Raw genomic sequence first — 24480 nt, 5'->3', positions numbered from 1 at the left:
GAAGCTGGATCCTCACACGTGGATTGTGGGAAGGTAAAATGGTGGAGTCACCATGGAAAACCATTGGGCAGTGTCTTTAAAAAATAAAACTAAACATGCTGTTACCATATGGCCCAGCAGTTATACTCTGGGGCGTTAATCCCAAGGAAATGGAAATTTGTAGTCATGCAAAAATCTGTACACGAGCATTTACGGCAGCTGTATTCACAGTAGCCCAAGACCGCGAACAACGCTGATGTCCTTCAGCAGGTGAACAGTGGTTTGTCCACATCGTGGAACCCCTTCAGCAATAAGGAGGAACCAGCTATTGGTACAGAAACACCCTGGCTGAGTCTCCAGACACTGAGGCCGAGGGAAAAAAGCCAGTCTCTAAAGACCACAGACATCCTTGAGATGATAGCAGGACAGAACTGGAGGACGGATGTGTGGCTGCAGGTCGAAGTGGGTGTAGTTACGAAGGACAGCACAGGGGACCCTTAGGGGAGGGACGTCCTGTCTTGGCTGCGACGGGGTGGGGGGGCACGTGCTCACACACAGGGAGGGGACACAGTGACGCGGATGATGCACGTGCACACACACACTGGTGGGTACGAGTACACCTGGGCCGTCCAGCTGAGATCAGTGGAATGAATCAACGTCCCGCTGGTGGTAACGTCTATACGGTTCTGCAGGATGAGGACAGGGGTAACGAGTACGGGGCATGGCGACATCACCTGTTCAGCTGCACACGAGTCTGCAAATGTTTCAAAACACGTAAAACAAAGAAAAGCGTGGGGCGCCTGGGTGGCTCAGTCGGTTGGGCGTCCGACTTCGGCTCGGGTCATGATCTCACGGTCCGTGGGTTTGAGCCCTGCGTCAGGCTCTGGGCTGATGGCTCAGAGCCTGGAGCCTGCTTCCGATTCTGTGTTTCCCTCTCTCTCTGCCCCTCCCCTGCTTGTGCTCTCTCTCTCTCTCAAAAAAAAAATAAATAAATAATCAAGTATTAAAAATTTTTTTTAACAAAGAAAATGTACAGTATAATTTCACATAGTGACAAATGCCATAAAGAAAGCCCCACGGGCTCTCATCCGAGTGACAGTGGGTGAGAGGACATTGCCAGCAGAGCTTTGGTTGAGGGCGAAGTGTGGCCGGGAGTCTGAGGCCACCCCTACCTGGCCAGTGTCATTGGTGTCTTCAGCCAAGTTCTCTGCTAAACACCCCACTTAAGAGGTCATCCTGGGGATCCCGTCGTAACTTATCACAAGCAGCAGGTGTGATGCAAAACCGTGAGCGGCAGGAGCCATAGGTGCCTAATCCCCCTACTGTCGCTGAACAGTTGGGAAAAGGTGATGCCTTATAAGGTCGTGTCCCTGAGGGAGTCACTCATCAGTGGGTCCTCTGGGAATTCTCACGTAGCAAAAGGTGTGTCGCTCAAAGAACAGTCATGTCACTTCATTTCATTCTTTTTTAACTTCTGTTTTTAAGAAGAAATTTCTGTTTTACATACCAGCTGTCTTCAATCACAATGTTTATATTCATTTAGTAAGAAGCTTCAAGTTCCCTTCGAGGGCATTTAACCTATAAGCCATTCACCAGTGACTTTTTAATCCACATCTCGTAACGGCCCAGATGAAAACACTGACAGCCTGGGCCCCCCTTTCTTCTGGAAGGAGCGGGTGTCTCTGCCTTGTGCAGCCCCAGCCCCTTCGGGGCTCAGGGCCCAGGACAGGAGCCAGTGGCCCCGTCCGGTGAGGCGGGGAGGACAGATACAGTGACACTTGATGGGGAAAAGGTTGAGTGCAGAGTGGAGCTGTGTGGGAGGGGACAAAGCGGGGGTTCACTGCCCTGGGTTCTGAACGTGTTCTTGGAGAATGCAGCACATGCAAGAGAAACCTGTCATCTTGTCCACAAAACTCCGTTTTGTAGACGCTCATCACTTTCATGACAAACCTCCCCCCAACCATTTCTGGACTCCTGTGTGGTCAGAGTTCTCCAGCCACGGCACTGTCCAGGTCTTTCTCCCGTGACCTTCTGTGAACCACAAGGGTTCCCCCAGGTACGAAGGTACATGCTTAAAGTGATACAGGTGAATTTCTGGCGTTCCCAGAAGAGTGGGATATTGTGAAAATCAATTTAATAATGTTTTATTACAATGTGATTTTTTTACATTTTTTAAATTTATTTTTGAGAGAGAGACAGAGCACAAGTGGGGGAGGGGCAGAGAGTGAGGGAGGCACAGAATCCGAAGCAGGCTCCAGGCTCCCAGCTCTCAGCACAGAGCCCGACGCGGGGCTCGAACTCACGAACCGTGAGATCATGATCTGAGCCGAAGTCGGACACCCAACCGACTGAGCCACCCAGACACCCCTGAAAATGTGATTTTTAAACAAAGTGCCAGCAATACATTGGATGGAGTGGCTTTGATCCTAAACGTCCTTTCCTATTCACACATTTTCAACCACCTAATTGTTTTGCTTTATGTTGGTTCATTTATAAGATGTATTTAAATTTGTCTATTTGGCATTCCTCATTTGGTGAGAAAAAACATCATTTTCATAAAACCACTGTACTGAATACTGCCCAGCTCACTCTTAGCCAGTTTAGTGAGTAGCATCTCAGAACGTATTCAGAATAACTGTGTCCACTACATAAATACTGATCATAGAGGGTTGTACATAAGGCCCGTTGTAAACACTATATTTGGGTGTAACTTTATAGCCATAGCAAATAAAAAATTTAAATTATCACTTAAGATTGTATTTTGTTTTTTTAGTTAGCAGAAAGCATGCTCTTGTAAAATCTCCTCTATGGAGAGAACTGCAGGTTTTGTGTGTGTTTTTTGAATGGAGAAGGACAAACATAACCCACGTGACGGGTGCCTGATGAAATGAGCTGTGTGCACGTGGGCAGAAACATTGCGTTTGCTTCTGCAATTAGCCCTGAATCGTTCACACGGTCTTAATACTTTCCAGACACAGTCGCAAAACAACTCTCACACTCAGTTTTATAAGACTTTGTTGGGGCACCTGGGTGGTTCAGTCGGCTAAGCATCCGACTTCGGCTCAGGTCATGATCTCAGGGTTTGTGGGTTCGAACCCCTGTGTAGGCTCTGTGCTGACAGCTCGGAGGCTGGAGCCTGTTTCGGATTCTGTGTCTCCTTCTCTGTGCCCCTCCCCCGCTCATGCTCTGTGTCTCTCTCCCGCTCTCAAAGATAAATAAACATTAAAAAGAAAAAGAATTTGTTTACAGTTTTGTGTAATTTGCACATCACAAACACTAGTTTAGTTTTCAAAAGGAACTTTTCTATTATGAATCATTCATCAAGAACTAATCACTTGTGGGTGCTTGGTTGGCTCAGTCATTTAAGTGTCTGATTCTTGATTTCAGCTCAGGTCATGATCTCACGGTCATGAGACTGAGCTCGCGTCAGGCTCTGCACTGAGTGTGGAGTCTGCTTAAGATTCTCTCTCTCTCTCTCTCTCTCTCTCTCTCACTATTGCTCTCGCTCTCACTCTCTCTGCCCCTCCCCCATTCATGTTTCTCTCTCTCTCTCTCTCAAAAAATAAAGTAAAATAAAATAGATTACTCGCTCGTGATAGTAGGTGGTCCCATCCGCTGTCCCCACTCGCGACAAATCCTGTGTCTGCGCACTTGGCCTGGTTACTCTCATCCCTTTCCCTTTAAGTGCGTTATAAACAAGCAAACCTCCCTGATAATTATATCCCTCAGGTAGGATTTTTCTTTCATTATGTATGTCAACCTCATTTCTCTGCCTTTTATTCTCCTCTAGAGTGACTACATCTGGAAGAAGGAAAAAATGTAGTTATCGAATCCAATCAACTGTCTGTGTCTCTGAAATTATCAACCACATCGGGTCAAGAAAGGTTCTGGTCGGTGCCACAGACGTATGGCTGTCCAAGAAGCCACATAAAGGTACTGGTTCTATGTCATACTTTACGACCTACATGGAGCAAAATGTTTTATATATTTATCTTAAACCATCTTACTTTGAAAAAGCATAAAGATAGGCTTGTAAATGGAGGGGTTTTCTATTTACTAAAGACCATAATGTCCATTAACTTTAATAAGCAAGCTCCATTTAAAGTCAAAATTTATCGTCTATTCCTAAACATAGACTCAGAGGGTCTCCTGTTATTCGACTACAACATTAACCCCCAAATAATTTCATAGCCACATTGACGGGTCTGGTCACTCTTTGGCAGTTGTAGAGATTCCTTGGTGTAAAGCTTTTTTTGAAATCAGATCTGTATTTCCACTATCAGTTCTATTCGGGGGACATTTTATCTTTAAGTAAAATAAACATGCCTTTAATTAGGGCCTAATCTGCATTGCCCAAGGCCTTTTTATAGATTCCTGTCAATTGCTGTTGACAAACCTCTCCTCGGTGCCACTGTGGACATTGAGAGCCATGTTCCTGACAAAATTTCAGGTTCTGGCTGAGTTTGCTTTTCAAGAATTTTTTTAAATTGTGGTAAAATGCATATAACATAAATTTACCGTTTCATCTGTTTTTAAGTGTGCAGGTCAGTGGCATTAAATACATTTACAAAGCTGTGCAGCCATCAGCACACGTGTGTGCAGAACTTTTTCATACCCCAAACTGAAACCCCATGTCCGTTAAGCCCTTGCTCCCCAACCTCTCTCCCCAGCCCCTGGCACCCACCATCCACTTTCTGTCTGTGTGAATTTGACTTTTGGAGGGACCTCATACAAGTGGAATTACACAGGATTTGTCGTTTTGTGTCTGGCTTGTTTCACGGAGCACAATGTCTTCAAGCTTCAAGCTCCCTGTGGTAGCAGGTGTCAGAATTTTCTTCCTTTTTAGGGCTGAATCATATTCCATCATATGGACGGACCACAATTTGTTCACCTGTTCGTCCATAGGTGGATACGCAGGTTGTTTCCATCTTTTGGCCATTGTGAATAATGCTGCTGAGAACACGCGTGTGCAAATATCTGAGTCCCTCTGCTCTCAGTTTTCCTGGGTCAATACCCATAAGCGGAGTTGCTGGATAATATGGTAGCTCGATCTTTAATTTTTTAAGAAGCCACCCTATTGGTTTCCACAGTGGCTGCGCCATTTTACGTTCCCACCACCAACCCACAGGATTCCCATTTCGCCACATCTTTGCCAACACTTGTTATTTTCTGTTTTCTGGGTTCTTTGTCTATTTGTTTAAGAAGAGCTATCGTCACGGGTGTAAAGTGGTACTTCAGTGTGGTTTACATTTGCATTTCACTAATGACCTTTTCCTGTGCTCGGCGGCCATTTGTGTGTCCCTTTCGCGTCATTTCTAAGAAATCATTGCAGACTCCAATATCATCAAGGTTTTCCCTTGCATATTCTTCTAAGGGCTGAGGAGTTTTGACTCTTCTGTTTAGGCTCGGGTTCCATTTTGAATCAATTTTTGTTGTGCTATAAGTTGGGGATGCAACGTCACTCTTTTGCATGTGGATAGCCTGTTTTCCCGGCACCATTTGTTGAAAAGACTATCCTCTCCTCACTGAATGATCTTGGCTCCCTTGTCAAACCATTTGACCACATATGGGGGGAGTTTTTCTCGCTCTCTTTCCTATTCTGTTTCTATGTGTCTATATTTTTTTACAAGCACCTGATTTGGTTACTGTAGTTTTGTAGTATGTTTTGAAATCCAAAAGTATGAAACCTTGAATTTGTTCTTCGTTTTCAAGATTGTTTGGCTATTTGGGAGTCCCTTTAGATGCCATATGAATTTTAGGATGGACCTATTTCTGCAAAAAATGATATTGGGATTTTGACAGGGATTCCCTTGAATCTGTAGATCACATGGCTAAGTATCTTAATCAGAAAGAAATGGGGGTTTTCATCCTTTTCAGTAGTAGATTTCCATATCCCATTTCAGCATGTACCATTATCTTTAAAAATTCTTTTTTCCACTTTGAAAAAAATTCAGATTTTATTACTATTTTTTTGGAGGCTGGTCAGGTGAACCACGAGGATTTACAAAGAACATTAAATACAACATTTAATAAAAAATCTTTGCGGAGGATGAAGATACGGTTCTGTTTAATTTATTAAAACTCCACATTTCACAGGCTTTTTCCCCTTAGCAGTTACTTTGTAGTGGAAAGCCACTAATGTCATGGAATGTTCCACACAATCTGCCATCGAAGGCACGCTTGTCCGGCATTCAAGAGTTCTTTGTTCATAATAAGACCATAAGAGATACAGAAACTTAGATATCATGAGGCATCATCCAAGACGACAGTCACTATTAACAATGGGAGAAGCACTGGGTTCTTCGGTGTCATTTTCACACCACCACACCCCCACCCCGGGGTGGAGGCCTGTAAACCATGAGCCTGAGCCGTATGCTGAACACCAGCCCTGGGCAAGCCCTGAATTCCTCCCAAAGTCCCCAAGTCTAAGTGATCATTCTTCCCATTTTAAAGGCCAGTAAAGGGAAGATTAGTGAACTTAAGTATCCATCCTAGGATGACGTTATTAAGTGGCCAAGAGGGTACCTGGTCTACAAGGGGAGAGAAGGGAATTTTGTTAAGAAATCCAGATTTAACATGAATCACTAATTCCAAGTAGCCTTTACACGTCAATGTTTAATCCAAGCCTATTTCCAAGCTGAATAAAAATATTGCCAAGTTAGCATTAGAATAGGATAAGACAAAAAATTACTCCAAGAAAAGGCTTTGTTTCCAACCACGCTTCCCTGGCACAGGTACCAAGGAAGGAACAAGTGTGTGTTAATCCATGTTTTCATCAGTTCCTCATTTCTAACACTGTTGAGTACCCAGTTTGTGCTGGGAATCCCTCTGGTCTCTGGAGGTACAAAAATGAGGGAGGCACGGTCATAGTCCTCAAAGAGTTCAGATATGGAACCAACATAAGGCGTGGTGAGACCTGTGAGACCAGACCGCACAGTGCTTCCTCAACCATGCATGCACCTGGCTTCCTTCTGCCCTCCAGAGCACCCACCTGCCCTGAACCCTGTGTGGCACTCGGTCACCTCCTGTCGAGTTGACAAGGTCAAGGTGAGGTGATTTACGAGGTCTGGAAGAGATTTTAATTCTGACCAGAGAGCCCAAGGATGTCTTTCTAGAGGAGGTGACCCCAGACCTGGGTCTTCAAAGGTTAGCTCAATAAATGTGCAAATATAGGAGTGGCTTTGCTACATGGTGGAAAAATACAAAACCCAGAGGTGGGATCAAGGCACAGATATGGGTATGGGTCACTTGGTATGCACAGCAACATATTAGGACAAAAGGGCTTCTTCACTCCTGGTGACTTGTGTTTGGTGTTCGTAAAACAAGTCTGCGTGCTGTACGATTTGTGTGGTCCACGAGAGAGGCGATGTGATGTGGTGTATCTCCCTTCCCATTCAGAGGGAGCGTATAGAGTGGTCCACTCTAAGGATATGCCTTCTTGCTCTCAATCCTAGAGACTGACCACTGCTGTCTGTCATCTGCCCACCACTCTTCCCACCTCTAGCACCCAACATTATTGTACTCAACTGAGCAGATTCTAGTTTAACGAGCAGCTGTACAGCTCTTTGAACTATAGGTTCTCAGGATTATTCTTTTGTGGATCCTACTCTTTGTCGGAAAAACTCAGGTGGAAGGACCCTGGGACCAACCGCCCTTGCTAAGCAGAGGCTATCCTTCCTTACCTGTGATTCTGCCACTGCCCCTCCATGCGCCATATCTCCTGTCCCGGCAGCTAGCTTCCTTTAGCATACCCAGTGAAGAAGGACTTTGGGGCTTGCTCCTATGGGAAAAATGAAAGTGCCATAGAACAAGATTTAGATTTAGGGCAATTTTTTTGTCCTACTGTGTCCCAATTAGCCACTGTGATTGCTGAGCCATGAACACCTGTGGCATCTCTGCAGCTGGCACTCTAGGAAATCCAATTTCCTCTGAACTAGACCCAAAGAGAAAATCACACCCTGCATCCAATTTCCATGCTAAAGACTTTACTTAAAATAAAATCAATATCTGTTTCCCAAAAAACGTCGTGAATTGTGTTCTGAATGGCGACTATTTTAAAGAAAAGTGTATTGTGTATCCAGAAGGAAGAATCTGCTGAAATAGTTCAAACTTTATAAATCTGTGTTCTTTGACCCATTGAAACGAATTTATTTAAAACAACTGACAAATACCATTAGGCTTCATCCTAGCACTGCCAATAACCATTTGTATGCCTTTGGGCAGATCACATCAAATCTTTCTTTTTCTGTGAAATAAGGATAAAGGGTTAAATCAAATGAGTTGGATTACATGAAAATAATGTAAACTACAAGTGATGATAACTGTAGCTAAATATATATGAAGTCTCCAGTAGGTACCGAGTGCTACTCAACGTGGGCCATTTTAGTCCTCAAAGGACCCTACAGGGTTGTTACTGTTCTTATCCATATTCTTGCCCATGATTTATATCAGAAGAAACTACTGTGCAGAGACGTTAAATAACTTCTGCAGTTAGTAAGTGGCACAGATGGATTTCAGACCTGGGTAGGTATTTAACTTCCCCACCAACATTCTTTACTGGGGCCTGTCTCTGTCCTGTCTCCAAAGCCTAGGCAGATATTACACCCTGCCATTCTGGTGTCTATCCCACATCCAGGCACAATGTGTTATGTGTATACACATCGCACCCTGTGTGTATGCATACACGCCAAGAATTTGCAAAACTGCCGTGAGTTGCTACTCGATCACCCTGTTGTGCCTCACGGTAGGACGTTGCTAATATGACTTCAGTTCACCGCTGTCAGGCATGCTTCCCCAGAAAACAACCACATAATCTGAGTCATGCTTCGTCAAGGATCAGCTCTAACTCATGACATGGTGCCTTCCAACTGTTTTCACGACAATTCATGCACATTGCTTAAATAATTCTCGTGACTTTCGTTGCTCCCCATTTTAACAATATTTGTTAAATGTGATGCTACGAGATCTTGTGGTGCTTGAGCTTTGGTTTTTCGGGAATTTAGCTCAGGAACGAGTAGAAATACGCATTTTTCATCATTGTTATCAAAGCCGTGGACCACCACTCTCTTGGAAAGTAGGATACAAACTGCTGACACCTGCTTTCCTTCCCCCGCAGTGTGACAGAAACTGCAAATCATGAGGTTTCTTTCTTCCCAACAGAGAACAATCACCTTCAGTCAGTGGGCGTTTTGATTGAAGCAAGGTTGGGAAGTAGGCAAGGTCATGTGGGACCGTAGATCACTGAGGGACTCAGATCTAGGGGCAGGCATCTATCACAAAGGGCTTCAGTCAGCCCGGGTCCACCTGGCAGGCGGGGGGAGCGATCACCAGAGAGGAGCTCTCTTTGCGCTGGAGGGCCCAGGCCGTGAGGGGAGGTCAGCCGCGGGGCCACCTTCCATGAACTCCTTGTTCACTGTGTGTGACGAGGTTGGGGGGTCCCAGCAATGCCTTAACGCCCCACAGGTCCACGGACACCTTGGGACGACTTGGGTTTCCCGCACACGAGCATCAGAGATGGAGAACGCTTTCCTGCTTTCTACCCTGGGAGTGAACTAGGTGCCTTCCAAGCCCAGAGATGCCGGGAGAGAGCACAGCGTTCACATCAGCAACGCCGCTGGGGCTGCTGCAGGTCCTGACCTCTCAAACCATTCTACGAGCTTGGGGGAATGAGGGAAACACTAGTGGACACTGTCCCTGTGCTCACCGGTACCAACTGTTGGGAACATCAGGCTGTAGATCACAAAATTCTCGAAAAAAAAAAAAAAAAACCCAAAAGGAGAAACACCACGAGAGCAGGTGCTGCGCGTACAGTATTCGGACCCGTGTTGTGGCCTGTGCCTTACGGGAGCTTCCGGTCCAGGGTCCGACACACTGCACGGTGTCCCCAGGAGGCCCCACACCTCACTGCAGGGACCTTCACAAATACCTGTGGAGACAGAAACCGCAATGATCTGCCAACACTCTGCGTCTCATAAGCAGTGTGTGCCCTGGCACCTTGGTGGGCGATTTTGTTCTGGTGCTTTAAGACTGACTTTGGTTCCTATTTTATATCTCTTCCTTCATAATACTTGATGTCCTTCCCTTGGCCTTAATTTTTGTGTGACAAAAAGATCGTGTGCCGTCTTAGTTATAAAGATCTGCCGTTAGTGTGTCTGGAGAAGCACATTCCGCCTAAATAACGAGGGGCGCCTTCCAGTGACGCTTCTCATAATTAAACCTCTCGTCTGCTAATGTCAACAGCTCCTTCTGTGTGTACTGAGCCAAAGCTGCGTTATCAGAAAGAAGCGGTGTGTTGAGCTTTTAAATTTCCTTCCAAACGATGGAAACTTGTAATGATTCAATACCCCAAGTCTTGTACGGTTTTTCTGCCTGAGGATACTGTTGTTAGCGAGGTGGGGTCTCCCTCCTCGATCCTAGAGGACACTGTTGATGGAACTACACGTTAGGTTCTAGAGTGGCCATCGGAGGTTCTCGTCCTTCTTTTTCCTCTTCGGGAGGAAATACAATTATCCTTGGGCATCTCATCTTCATTTGCCTTGTAGACTCGTTCTAATTTGACCAGGATAAAAATCACGTTAGCCCTTATCTCATTGGTAGCTTTCATGAGCAATTTAAATCCAATGTAAAATTCATGGCTGGAAATTAGTAGACATTTGCTAAAGCATAATGAATAACATATTCCAGTCGTGAAAGGGGTGTTAAATTTACACAGAGATAATATAGAAGTTAAATGAATAAATCTTCCCTCATCAAAATCGCTTCTAAAATATGGAAATTCTAGGGCATGAATTGTTTTCGTGTTGCGTTAATAAACCAAACAAACACACAGGAAACAACCCATTAGAATATGGCAGACGCAGGCAGACGGCAACTTACTGGCATGTTACATTTAACAAATTATTAAGCAAAACAAGGACCGCGGATCTGGGAAGATATCTCAGAGAGGACACAGCAGCTTTTATACTAGGAAAGGGGCTCAGCCTCATTAGCATCGTAAATTCACCGCGGAGTCACAGCGTCACAACACTGCTGGCCTCTCGACCCGCGACCCTCCCGCAGGTTAACAGCGGCAGAGACGAGGAGTAGGAGCCCTAAACGACGACTCACAGTATCACTGTATCTCCAAAGCTTAGGAAGGATGTGCCTTCGTGTTAGCGAGTCCAGAGGCTCGCGCATGGATGCTCAGATGCACGAGCAACGTGTGTGCATAGAGCTGCAGTCCGTGAGCACGGCCCCCGCGGGCGCCTCTCCTGGCCCCCGACCGGCTCCGGGAGCTCCGACGAGCTCTGTGAGCTCTGCAGGCCTCGCCTCCCTCTTCTGTGTGTCAGGAACCCAACGTCTACCTTAGACGGCTGGGGAAGGACTGGATGAATTAAATGGCGTGTGTCACACAGTGAGCATTTTAGGAGAGTTGATTACCTTATGACGCACGTTGCGGACCTATCTGTGGGAGTAGGATTTGGGGAAGGAGCTCTTTACTCGCCCACAAAACGCTGGTTAAATAAATTATGATATATTTACGCGACAGAACAGTATGAATTAATATTCTTAAAGGCGGGGGCTTACGTGGACTTAGCCCAACATATGTTGTGAAGTGAAAAATCGCAGGGTACAAACGCAGGTGTGGAGAGTGCTGCCACCAGTAGATTTGGGAGCGTGTTTAGGACGCACCTCTGTGGGGAGGAAGAACATTGTCCCACGTACACGTGTGTTCCTCTTTAAAATGTGCCCGCACCACCGTGTAGAACCTGTAAAGTGTCCCAAAGAGATGCCAGACGGCCGTGGCTAGAGGAGCTGACACTCCCACAGGGCTCGGGTGGCTCCGTGAAAGGCTCGAAGTGGACAGGGATGCAGTCACAGGAAAGGGGAGCGTAGGGTAATGTCCATACCCAACTCAGAGACAGGCGAGGCTCTTGGAAGGAGAAGGTGTCCCAGAGATGCTGACAATTCAATAAATGTGAGAGTAGTAGAGACAGGATGTCTGCCAGCATGAGCGAAGCCACCGTGGCAAGAAAACGTGGGCCTTACGTGGAAAAGGGCCGGTCTGCCTCACTTCTGACGTGTGCGCGGTGCAACCACGTGAGCAGGGACAGGGAGAAGGGGGCAGTTGCGGGGAACTCGTTCACGGCACTCCCCCGCGCGCCCAGGAGCAAGTGTAAGCGTGAGCAGAGGTGGGGGGAGAGAACCCACTCATGTGGAGGGGGCTCTCGGTCTCACCCTTCTCGGACTCTGGGTCACGAGCACGCGGGTGGCGTGGAGGGCGGCCTCGGCGTCGTTCCCAGCGCTCGCAGACCCAGCCTTCGCCCCTGCGCTGCCGTGCGGGCGCCTTCCCCCAGCCCCCCGAGGCCGCCACACCAGCACTTTCGGGCACGATCCCTCCTGCCAGCCGGCCTGCCGGCTAGAAACCGGCCCCAGACGCTGTAACACCCGCACAGTGATGGATGAGGCTCATCTCCCATCGTTTCATGGGAGATTTACATGCGCAGCTCTCATTAGTGCTAACGGGAGTCGCCTGCATAAATCTCACACGCGGAAGGTAAGAAAAAGCCAGCTTCCTCGCAGCCTCTGTGGGTTCTCTGGCTCAAGGCTTCCCTCCTCCAGTCTGGGGCCAGCTCCGGTGTGCTACCGCGTGCCTTGCACTTAGGCGGCTGGCACTCTTCATTTACACGGAAATGGACCGTGAACAGGGCTCTGAGCTCACATGTTGCAATACCTCCTCCTTGTGCCCATCAGAGATCCAATTAGTGCGGCTGATCCAGCGTATTTCCACGTGTCAGTTGTACCTGCTGCGAGTGTCATTCTGCTCCGTGACAACGCGGCTTGCATCCCAAAATAGAGGCAGGGGGTAGAGGGATGGGGACAGGGAGTCCTTGTTGTGCACTGAATTATTCCTAAAGTGACTACGGATACTGGTGCTTTTTAAAGCACCGGCCTGTCTGTGAAGCGAGGACTGTGTCCAGGGGCAGGAAGGCTGCCCTCGGCCGAGTCGCTCGAGGGCCGTCCTGTCCTCAGGCCCGTGAAGTGTGGGTCTATTTGTGATGTCGAGGCGAGGACTGGAGAAGAACTGGGGTCGGCTGTCTCTGGGGGCACCTGAGACCCTGACTCACCTTGCGTCTGAACGGGGGGCACCAGCAGTTTTCAGGAACCAGTCGGATACTTTCCTGTTACCCGGTGTTCCAAGCACCTGCCACGTGCCCACCATGTGGTGGTGCATTCAGGGCCTCGCGGGTCAGGCCGCGACCGGCAGGAGGCGGGGTCTGGCCGTGTTCATACGCCAGCGTGCGCGTGCATGGCTGCTGATAAAAGTTGACCGTGATGGGGGCGCCTGGTTGGCTCAGTCGGTTGAGTGTCCTACTTCGACTCAGGTCACGATCTCGCGGTCTGTGAGTTCGAGCCCCGCATCGGGCTCTGTGCTGATGGCTCGGAGCCCGGAGCCTGCGTCCGATTCTGTGTCTCCCTCTCTCTCTGCCCCTCCCCCGTTCATGCTCTGTCTCTCTCTGTCCCAAAAATAAATAAACGTTAAAAAAAAATCTAAAAAAAAAAAAAGTTGACCGTGATAACTTCAGGAGCATCCCACTCTGATGGTGAGTCACGACGGTGGGCAACAGTGACCTCGTCCCCGTGACTCCAATAGCATAGTGACAGCAGACGTCGCATTAGCACCATCCACGTGCAGGTGCCCCACACAGTGACATGTCACAAGGACCAGTGTGTGCGTGAGACGAGCAGAAGACGGACGGACGGACGGTCACAGAGGAGAGGGGTCATGAAACAGGAACTTGAACAGTTTGATTCAGGAGAGCAACACCTCAGTGAAGAAAGGTGCCTTCCCGAGCTTTTTCCTTCATTACCCAGTTTTTTCAGAAAAAAAGATCCGTTTGATTGAATCAGTCTCATTGTAAGCAAAATGATGAAAACTGTGTCCTCCTCTGTAATCAAATTCTCCTGTGGTTCAATTCGTACAGTCTTTTTGATAGAGATGATTTTTTAAACTGATGGTCACTTGGGCTACTGTGTGGATAGTTGGATGGCTGGGTGTCCCCCACCACACGTCCGTCCGTTCGGCACACGTGACAGAGCACCCGTGAAGGGACGGCCTTGTCCTGGGGCCGGTGTTGTGACTGAGCAGGACACAGATCCTGCCCTCACCTTTCCGGACGGTGGGTGAGGAAGGAAAGGGCAGGATGCAGGGGAGTGAAGGAGGCTTCCTGGAGGGACGGCCCTGACGAGAGAAGGGACCGCTGACCTCTAACAGGAGCAGGGACAGTGCCCCCGCCCCCCCAGGGATTCATGACAACGACAGGACAGAGATGTCGTAAGAGCTCGAGTAGCATTTTCTACTCGTGCCTATTTCCTTGAGGAGAGAGGAGGGTCGTCCCTGAACTTGAGGAGGGAAGGGACGGGGTGTGGAGGGGACATGAGCGGGAGAAGGGAAGAGGGTTCAGGGCCGCGGAGGAGCCTGCATCACCAGAGACCCCGTGAGGCCACGTCAGCTGTGCTCCAAGGTGGGGTACAGCGGGGGGCACAGAGGGGCCAGACCGGGGTTAGGCTTTGCCAGGGGGACAGTGTGAGGAGAGACCGGCCGGGCAGCTTCGCAGAGGGACGGAGCCGGAAAGACCCGAGGTGCCAAAGTGGGCGCGGGACCCAAGGACAAGAGGGGGCAGCTGGGCCAGACGCCGGCCTGGGGCTCCATGACCTGGTGCGGAAGTCACGGGGGATGTCGCCAGGCAGGACGTGCTGAGAGCCCTGGGCTTCGGTGACACCAGGAGTCTCTGTCTTGGACCAGCTGAGACCCAACCGCAGGGCCTTGCGGGGACTCGGGGAGTGCGGAGGGGGGTGGAGGACGTGTCTCTTCGGCTGCCACGCGAGGGCCACCAAAGTGCAGTGCCCAAAGGCTCTGTTGCCACGGAGGGGAGGCAGGCAGGAGACCTGTGAGGAGCGCACAGGGGACGGGAGTTTGCAGCTGCCGGCCCAAAGCCAGAGGATGCCACCGATGGTCTCCAGCAGGAGGAGAGAGGGGTGCGGCAGAACGGGGACGTTGGCGGTCCGGGGGTGACCCCAGAGCCTGAGCTCCGCGGGCACAGACACTGAGGGCAGGTCCACAGCGGTGCCGACCTCGGGCGCCCGCGTCAGGAGCTGGGTGGCACGCTCTGTGTGGTCCCGGGCCCCCTTCTTTCTGCTGGTGGTGACGATGGACAGATGACAGCGATTCCACGGACCCCCACTGTAATTCAACATTGATCGCAGATGATCTATTAGAACAAGGCTCCTGAGAAAATACACGAGCCAGTGGGAGTAAACGTAATATATATGACATTGCAGTTTGGAGCACAAAACTCATTTAACTGCTTAATAAGACGTCACCTGCATCACACGGGTTATTTTAAACCGTTTGCCCTGTCAGTGCTGTTCAGGGCCGAGGCACAGCTGTAGCGCCACCGTCGCGAAAACAGAACCTGAAAATGCGGTTGACGTAACGGAAGACTGTTTGGTAAGACGTCTGGAGGGAGAGAATGAGTGCGGAGCTGTGTTCGTGGCCAGAGAAGCCTCGAGCTCCGAGGTCCCACGTGCGCAGTCACAGGCGGGAAGGCGGTCATCGTGAGCCACGCCGGCGGGACCTGGCTCGCGTGACAGGCGTCTGAGCCGCACCTCGCCCGTGCCGGGAGCCCTCGCCGGCTTCCCGAGAGGCCGTGACAGTGACCCGGGGCCGGGCGGTGAGGACACCCCAACTCTGCTCGGAGCATGAGGGGCTGTGTGGGCTTTTCTCGTGTTTGGTCGAGGAAACATTCAGCAGAAGAAGGTGGCTACAGCGTGATCCGATTTTCAGTGGATTCGGGTGACACACTGCCTGCAGGGCCGTCCGGGCACCACGGGAGCAAGACCGGGCCCCACACAGGCTCCTCCCCGACGGTAACACGTCATGCTGCATATGCGGCGGCCCCAACCAAACCCAGATGGGCGTCTCCACGGCCCGCATCGGCCCCAGCAATGACAGGTTTATGCCACGTGACTGACCTTAATTCCTACTTTCCTCAAAGCTTTAATTTGATTAAAAAGGCCAGCAACAGAATGATTGATGCAGGGGCAGGAGATTTCTATGCTCACCTACGGTGTCAACTTTCATAGGATAAAACCTCAGGTAGCTTGCGTTTTTAGACAATACGTCTTTACAAGTGAACATGTCTCTCCAGAGAAGGCGGGACAATCAATACTAGGTTCTCCTTCACCGTGATTTATCTTGTTTCTCCTTTTGTCCTATTTGGCTGTGTCCGTTTTCCCCTTTCTAAATGCTCGGTCGTGTGGGGGTGCTCAGCAGAGATCAGCCCGTCACTGAGCGCTTTCGGACCTGAAGTTGATCGTAAAAGAGACGTATGTTGAAGTTGAACGTAACAGAGACGATACCCCTCCCTCAGAAGGAACGCTCTCACTCAACAGCTACAGATACCTGCCCCCGGTGACCAGCCCCCCGGAGGGGTTCACTCTTCAGGAGCTGACAGAACATGAGAGAATATCAGTATTTTCCCCAAATAAGTGTCACATCTTTCTAATTCTCTCTGAAAGGAGGCCAAGCGACTCTGCAAGAATGTGTCTTAAGTTCCTTCCAGAATTTGAAAATGTAAATAACAAATTCACTTTTAATTAATTTTCCTGCCTGAACACACACAGCTCCGTATTATAAATGCGCAGCTCAGCTCTGGGGCAGAGGGACGCCCCGGAGTCTGGCAAAGCTGTCTCCTGCTCCAGGCACGCGCACCCAAGGGAAGACGGGCCGCGCGGGGCCCGTGGTGTCGACGGGTCCTCCGTGGGGCTTCACCTCCGGCGTCCCTCCACCAACCCTCCCGCCCCGCAGTCCAGCCCCCACGTGTCCCTGAGGACGTGCGGCCAGACAAGATAGATGCGCCCCTGCAAAGTCACTCACTCACCAAGGACCCGGAGTACATCATCTCAAGGGACAAGGACAGACCGTCACTCGGGGCCTGGACCCCTGGTCCCTGAACATACCGGCCGACAAGGCTCATTAAACCCAGGGACCAGGATGAACGATATGGGGCTGCAATGGAAACACGGACCCGTGGCCCCAGGCCTCATCCGCGTACAGCAGAGCGGCCCCTGCAGGCAGAGGTGCGGCCCAAACCTGCCCGTAGCTCTGTTTCTCACACACACACGCCTGGGTTTGTCCCTCTCTTCCTCCGCTGGCTGGCTCTCCGCTCTGTGTCTTCACGTGCGTGTCTCTCCTCGGCCGGGGTGCCAACAGCAGCTGTGCTCAGTCCTTCTCACACCCCCGCGCCTGCAGTCACCCCCCAGGGAAGCCTGCCTCGTTCTGCACGCCTGACAACACCAACCGGCACCCCCGAGGGACTCCCGGGCCTGGCACCGTGAGCAGGGCCAGCGGGACGGCTGTAGCAGACCCGGGTGGAGGCCCGCGTCCAGGTCCACAGTCCTTGCTCGTCGGCTCTCCCGTAACAGTTCACACATCCCCCGTTCAGAAACTCCATCTTGAACCTTCCTTCCAAGGGTAAGCTCTCCGTCCCATAGGTTAGAGAATGGACATTCTGATGAGTTGACGACGTATTTACCGGGAGTCTGTCGTAGAATACACAAAGGTCGGGCACAGAATTGTACCGAATGGCCGTTGTGATATAGTCAGGGCTGACGCCGCGGTATGCGTGGGGGAGACGTGCGCCCTATGGGGCCGCACGACCCCTACGTCTCAGCACCAGGAAAGCTGTGCCCACTGAGGTCCGGCACATCCAACAGTGCTTGCTGGCGGTCTCTGGGCACCGGGATGTGGGGCAGGGTGAGACCCGGAAAGTTGGGAGCTGGCATGTTGCAGAGCCTGGTGTCGGCAGGGTGGCTGGGAGACGACTGACGTCACAATACTTGTGGTCGTAACAGGCACACAGGTGAGGACGTGTCCAGGGAGAGGTGCAAATGGTGATACCTGAATGTCAGCCCCAAATGAAGACTAAGAGTAGTCTTCTAAGGGTAGCTAAGAGAGGTTTGGAGACCGCGAGGGCCAACGCGGGCAGGAGACGAGCAGAAACCAGGGAGCTGTGATTCAGTGCAATGGCGTGTCCTGTGCAGAGCGAGCTGGGCCTCCCCACCACTCTGCAGGTGTCGGGAGCTTGGATTTTGCTCTGAGGGCCATGAGAATGGACCGGAGACACGGAGGCAGACAAGGAGCACGGCCATGTGTGTGACTCATGACCACAGCATGGAGAGTTGACCCGAAGGAGGTGTCTTTGTGGCGGGAACAATGAGGACATACTCTGGGACACAGACAGATAAGTATGGCGCCCTGACAATGGCAGTCGGAAGGGTGGACAGAAACAGGCAAATGGAGATACACACTGGGCATCGACGGCCATTGTGGAATCAGGGAAGCAGGCCCGTGGTGGAGAGGAAGCCGGAGTGGGCAGGACTCCAAGGGCCTACCTGCAACCTTCGGTCAGATGGGGATCCCGTTCCCTAGAGCGAGAACGGTAACGGTCACCCCCGAACGCGGGAGATTCTGCTCCGCTAAGGACACACTTTAGGTTTCTACAGTGTAATCTTAGACTTAAGAGGCATCTCAGAAGTCTGCCCATTGAGTTCAGTTGTGGTGGGATGATAGGTCATGAAAAGGGTCATGCTTCCTAAAAAGTGAGTCTTAGTGCAGGCAACTCTCACGTTCCCCCAAGACGTGTGCGTGCCAGGAAGTAGCATCGTTCGACCGGGAAACACTCCCCTAATCCCGTTCCCTGTAAACATTCCCCGTCCGAATGGCCACGCTAGACCCACGTGCATCTCACAGTCCACCAAGGCCTGACCCAGGAGTGAGCGTTTCTAACGTAACAAGGAGACAAGACAGTCACACAAAATAATTGCTCTTTGAGGCCGTGCAGAATCAGTGCTCAGGGCACGAGAGGTGCAGAGTGATTAGGGGCTCCCACCAGTAATTTGTACCGCCCGAGCCCAGCGACTGCCATGCCGGGCAAGAGGGCCATCACTGTAAGCGGAGAAAAGCTGCCTTCGGTCTCACCAGAGCACTTCTGGCCACGCTCCGTGCCACGTGGTGGAAGCAAAGGGGACAGGACCTGGTCCCAGCAGCCACAGAGCGTACAGATAGGGATCGTATCCACACGTGGACACGTAAAACGGCTACAGGTTGCAGAAGGTGTCTCGTTCTGGGGGCAAAGGCAGGCATATTCCCCGTATGGTGACTCGGAAACGCCTCTCCCAGGAAAACGGCAGTTGAGCTGAGGCTTGAGGTGGAAGGGTCGGTGCCAGGAAAAGTGTGGGGAGAATGTTTCAGCAGAGGGAACAGCAGAGACCCCGCGACAGAACTGAGCTGGGCTGATGGAACCAAAGTAAGACACTGTTGCCGGAGCTGAGGGGCTGCAGGACAACGTGGAACAAAATGAGACCTGAAAGGAAGGAGCTGTTCCCCCAGAGCGCCTGTGGCCACCACAAGGAGTCTGAAGATGAGGCACGATGGGAAAATGACCAATGGGTTTCAAACAAGATGGTGCTGGGAACACATTTGTGTCTTAAGTTTGGTTCTTACACACATTGTGGACTTGACTGTTCGAGGCCACGGTGGCGATGGAGAAGCCACGTGGGAAGCGCTGCCTTCGTTAGGTGACAGGTGACGTGGCTTGGACTAGTAAGTCCTGATGAAGGAAACGTGGCGTGAGATGTCTCGTGGAGATGGACCGTGAGGACGTGCTGATGTGGGTGCCTGAGAGCAAGCGAGTAACTGAGGCCAGCTCCCATGTTTCTGACGTGGGCAACGCTCCGGGGCGGGCTCCCCTCCGCGCACAAGAAGCCTCGGGGGGTAGAGACTGCGAGTAAGTGAGGCCAGCTCCCATGGTTCTGACGTGGGCAACGCTCCTGGGGGGGCTCCCCTCAGCGCACAAGAAGCCTCGGGGGGTAGAGACTGCGCGCGGGAGTCAGGAATCCCATTCCGGGTATTGTGGAGGCTGGACGTAACGTTCAGCATTGATCTGAACATCTGAGTTGTGCTGATACCAATGCCCTGGTCTGAGCTAATCTCCCCTCGGGGCTTCTTTGAGTTGGAAACCACAGTTTGAGAACTTCAGAATCATTGAATCCTTCTGTTGCAGTTTTAAAATACGAGAGATTTGTTTTTTTAAGTTTACTTATTTACTTCGAGAGAGACAGAGAGAGGGAGCATGGGAGGGGCAAAGAGAGAGAGAGTCCCAGGCAGGCTCCAGTGCCCGATGTGGGGCTTGAACTCACGAACCAGGAGATCGTGACCTAAGCCTAAACGAAGAGTCAGACGTCTAACCAACGGAGCCACCCAGGCGCCCTTGAAATACAAGAAATTTAATGACTTCTCTCCAGTCATGAAGGCACTTCCATGAGAGCCCAGAGCAGACCCAGACCCTCACCCTGCGTGTGTCCACCGCTTAGGTTCTGGGAATGCCAGCGTGTGCACCTGTCCGTGGCAAACACCCTCCTGTCACCGCCATGAGATGGTGGACTGAAACGCGATGGGACACTGTGTGGTACGAAACAGAACGTCCAGGGCACAAAGTCACGCCACCTGGGAACGATCAAATCACCGTGTCCTTGAAGTGTTCGGAATGGGGGACAAACCAGCAGGGCGGTGAACCGCCCCCTTGGATGGTTTGTGTAGTAGTCTCCCTACTATGGACCATCCCTATCAGAATATGATGAAAAGCAGTTTCTTTAGCAAGGTGCAAACCTGGATTTTTTTTTTAACGCTAATCTCTGATGCTCTCTGCGAATATTGAAACACAAGGTTCTTTTCCCCTCGATGTCCAAATGCCTATTGGGCAGGAGCACCGTGAGCAGAGCCGCATCCACAGCTCCGCGTCCTTGGGCCAAGGCTGGGCCGCTGCAGGGTACCTGGTGGCCGGCCTTCCTGCCAGTGCCTCCGTGGCTGTCATGACATGGGGCCATGGGCGATGCACTCAGTCTCTCGAGTGCGCCGTCTCTCCCAGGAGCTCTGAAAGAAGCAACTAACTGGGTCCAACGTGACCCTCAGTCTTGAACGCGTCTCCCTGATGCCACGCTTCGTGACGTTTGCCTGTTTTTCCGTGTTGGTGTCATAGCTACCGTGACATCATCAGGGCATCAGACATGATGTCATCAGGACATCGGACAGTCCTAGAGGTCTGAGGTGTCCCAGAGTTCAGTGATATTGACAGGCCAGGTCTCTCAAATTTATGGAAAAATAAATTTTAATTTCTAAAGTGAAAGGGTTGTTTTGTTGGAAATTAGTAGACATGCTTTTATTCGAGTCGGTGATGAAACATACACAATTTAAAAACTAAGTCACACAAGTACTTAGTACATGTACGAGATATTTAAGAAGTAACTATGTCCTCACGATGCGAGATGTTAAAAACTAATGCTTTTATCAGCATGTAAGATGGACTTAATCTGATGTAAGTGAAAAACGATTAAACCAAGCACACATAAGCACCATATTGAACAGTCATTCTGATTAGAAGTCAGAACAGGGGCACCTGGGTGGCTCAGTCGGTTAAGTGTCCGACTTGGCTCAGGTCGTGATCTCACAGTTTGCGGGTTCGAGCCGTGCGTCGGGCTCTGTGCTGACAGCTCAGGGCCTGGAGCCTGCTTTGGATTCTGTGTCGCCCTCTCTCTCTGCCCCTCTCCTTCTCATGCTCTCTCTCTCTCTCTCAAATATAAAATAAATATTAAAAAAAATTCGGAAGTCAAAACAGGCATATCTTAAAGCTTATCAAATATATACCTAAAATGATATATAAATCACACTATACTTTTGAGGAGATTTTTCCAAATTAATGAAATGTTACCTCAGTATACTCCAGAAGCAATCTACATTTGTGAGCCCTGCATAATTTCTAAGGATATACATTCAGCTTACAAATACATGCCTAATGAAGCTAAAAGTAAAATATCTTAAAGACTTACATTTTTTTAAGTTATAGTTAAGTCATTTGCTTTCTCCTATTCATTTTGTGAATCTTTTTTTTTTTTCATTTTTGTTTATTTTTGAGAGAGAGAGCTCGAGTGGGGGAGGAGCAGAGAGAGAGGGAGACACAGAATCCACCGCAGGTTCCAGGCTCCAAGCTGTCAGCACAGAGCCCAACGTGGGGCTCGAACTCACAGACTGTGAAATCATGACCTGAGCCGAAGTCGGACGCTCAACGACTGAGCCACTCAGGCGCCCCTCATTCTGTGAATCTTTAGCATCTAGGACAACAGCCCGCAAGTAGGAGGCGTTCAATTTGTATTTATAGAACAAAAGAACGCATGGATGAGTGAGCAAATGAATGGTAGGAAAGAATCAATGCTTCAGACACAAAATACGAATCTGTATACTTGAAAACATGCTAAATGGTACATTAGCCAATCATTGCTGTAACGGGCCCTCTACCAGATTATAATTGGTTCTTGCAAACCGTTGTCTTACAGGAAAAGGAGTGACGAACTTAAATTATGAAATATGCAAATGAACATCGGTGAAACATTAGCTTAAAACAACTCAATCATGGCGGCCGTGTGTGTGTTTATGTTCGTATCATCTTAGACATAAAAATACATATCTGGTCAACACACATGGACACACGAACAATTGACTTATGCCAACAATGTTCTCAACTGTGTGCAAATTCTTCAGTTAGGAATTTTGAAGATAACGTTAGATTTATTTTTAATGAAACGGGACCTGGGTTATTTTATGTGCACAAACATATTTCCAATTCCCAATCATACCACGCATGGAGAGCTGTTTCAGCCGAGCAATAACATGTGTGTGTGCACGGACACAGGCATGTACAGGTCAGTCAGCAATGCAATCTAGCAGTCACGCGAGCCTAAAGTAGGAGTGATTGCCCGTGTCGTTACATGTCAATACAAGTTACCTTTCTCTTTCTGGCATATTTAGAAGAGTCCGTTGCTCTGATTTGTTGAACATCTAGAAGGTTTCTTTTTAACTCTAGAACATTAGTTGGAAAGAATTTTGAGGAGCGTCTATTCTCGGATTTCATTTTATAGATAAGAAAACTGTGGCTCCAAGAGTCTCGTTGAAAAAAAAAAATTAATCACCCTCCTTTTCAAGTGCTTCCCTGACATGTAAACCCCATTTCTTCTGGCTCGAGTGCCAGAAAAGGGCCTCTTCTCTGCCCCTTAAACATGGTTGGCTGGCAGTTTGGTTTTGGTCTATTCCATGAGACTGCAGGATCCTTGAAGGTTTGAGGGCTCCATCCTGTGTCCTCGTAGCCGGCCTTGGCCCACCACTCACAGACGATTCCCAGTGAAAGGTGGGGAGCCGAAGAAGGAAGTTTCCCTTAACAAAGTCAAGGTTAGTAACCGTGTCTCCCAACAAAGTCTAATCATTTTTTTTTTAATGTGTATTTATTTTTGAGAGAGAGACAGAGACAGGGTACAAGCCGGTAGGGGTAGAGAGAGAGAGAGGGAGACAGAATCGGAAGCAGGCTCCGGGCTCTGAGCTGTCAGCACAGAGCCCAACGTGGAACTCAAACCCTAACCCATGACTGAGATCATGACCTGAGCTGAAGTCGGGCATTCAACCGACTGAGCCCCCCAGGCGCCCCTACAAAGTCTAATCTTGATGTTACAAGAGCAATATTTGGAGCCATGATGCGCTCGTTTTCTCGCTATAACCAGGTATCTCTTCAATTAAACAATCCTCTCACGTGTAGAGCGGACACGAAATCTGCCCTGTCCGGGCTGTCCCCTGCTCTTGGAGACGTTTTGTTACTCGTCATGCGCTTTCCTAACTTTTCACCGGCCAAACTTCCCATTATTTAATTACCCTTTTGGTAATTGACTCCCAACGATGCAGAAGCACCCCGACAGATGCCGGAGTCCAGGGCAAGCGTAGACCTCTTCTAGGCTATACCGGGGACACTGTGTTGTGTCTGTCCGGTGCGGCCAAGCTGAACTGAGTGACGCTGCACCTGTTGACCCCAGCTGGGGGCTGGCCCCGCGCGGCCCTGCTCTGCCTGTCCAGCTGCCGAGTCCCCTGAATCGGGTAGATGCCCGCCTGCCCCACGGAGGCGCCTTGCGCAGTGCTGCGGTGCACACCCCTGAAAGGTCTCAGGCAGGTCTGGAGATTCAACCCCCATGTGATCTCCCTTCTGCCGCCCCCACCCCTGCAGCTTCAGCCCCTTCCCCGGAGACGGCGAGCGTCGTCGGGCACGTGACGACGCGGATGTGCCCTGTTCTCTGTCTGCCTCCGGCTCGTTGTTCTCTCTGCCGTGCCGGCCACGACTCGACCACTCACCCTCAGTGAAAACCGCTTCGTGGACAGGCTGACTCTGTCTCCCGCCAGGTGTCAGTGGAGCTGGGTCCCAAAAACCCACCACTGCTGGCCTCGAGGGGCCGGCCGGCAGCAGGGCTAGGGCGGCACTCGAGAGCGTTCTAGCTGAGTGCCACCAGCAAGGACACAGGGGTCCTCTGCACGTCCCGGCCTCAGGAGCCAGGCGACGGCGAGCGTCGGTAGTCGGCAGAGGGGCGCGG

At 50.3% G+C, this 24480-nt stretch overlaps 1 protein-coding gene across 1 annotated transcript in view; it reads left to right on the top strand.

Moving 5' to 3' along the window:
* The window catches only part of MYT1L (myelin transcription factor 1 like), a 442535-nt gene that overhangs the window by 239684 nt on the left and 178371 nt on the right, over positions 1 to 24480 (top strand). The window contains exon 4 of the mRNA XM_040496904.1: positions 3770 to 3912. The gene's annotated coding sequence lies outside the window, so the exon portion shown is untranslated. The remainder of the gene's footprint in view (positions 1 to 3769; positions 3913 to 24480) is intronic.

Source organism: Herpailurus yagouaroundi, unplaced genomic scaffold (assembly GCF_014898765.1).
Source record: "Herpailurus yagouaroundi ecotype Mexico unplaced genomic scaffold, PumYag 188, whole genome shotgun sequence".
Lineage (NCBI taxonomy): Eukaryota > Metazoa > Chordata > Mammalia > Carnivora > Felidae > Herpailurus > Herpailurus yagouaroundi.
Note: the sequence above shows the minus strand (reverse complement) of the source record. Positions and strands in the feature narration are given on the sequence as shown.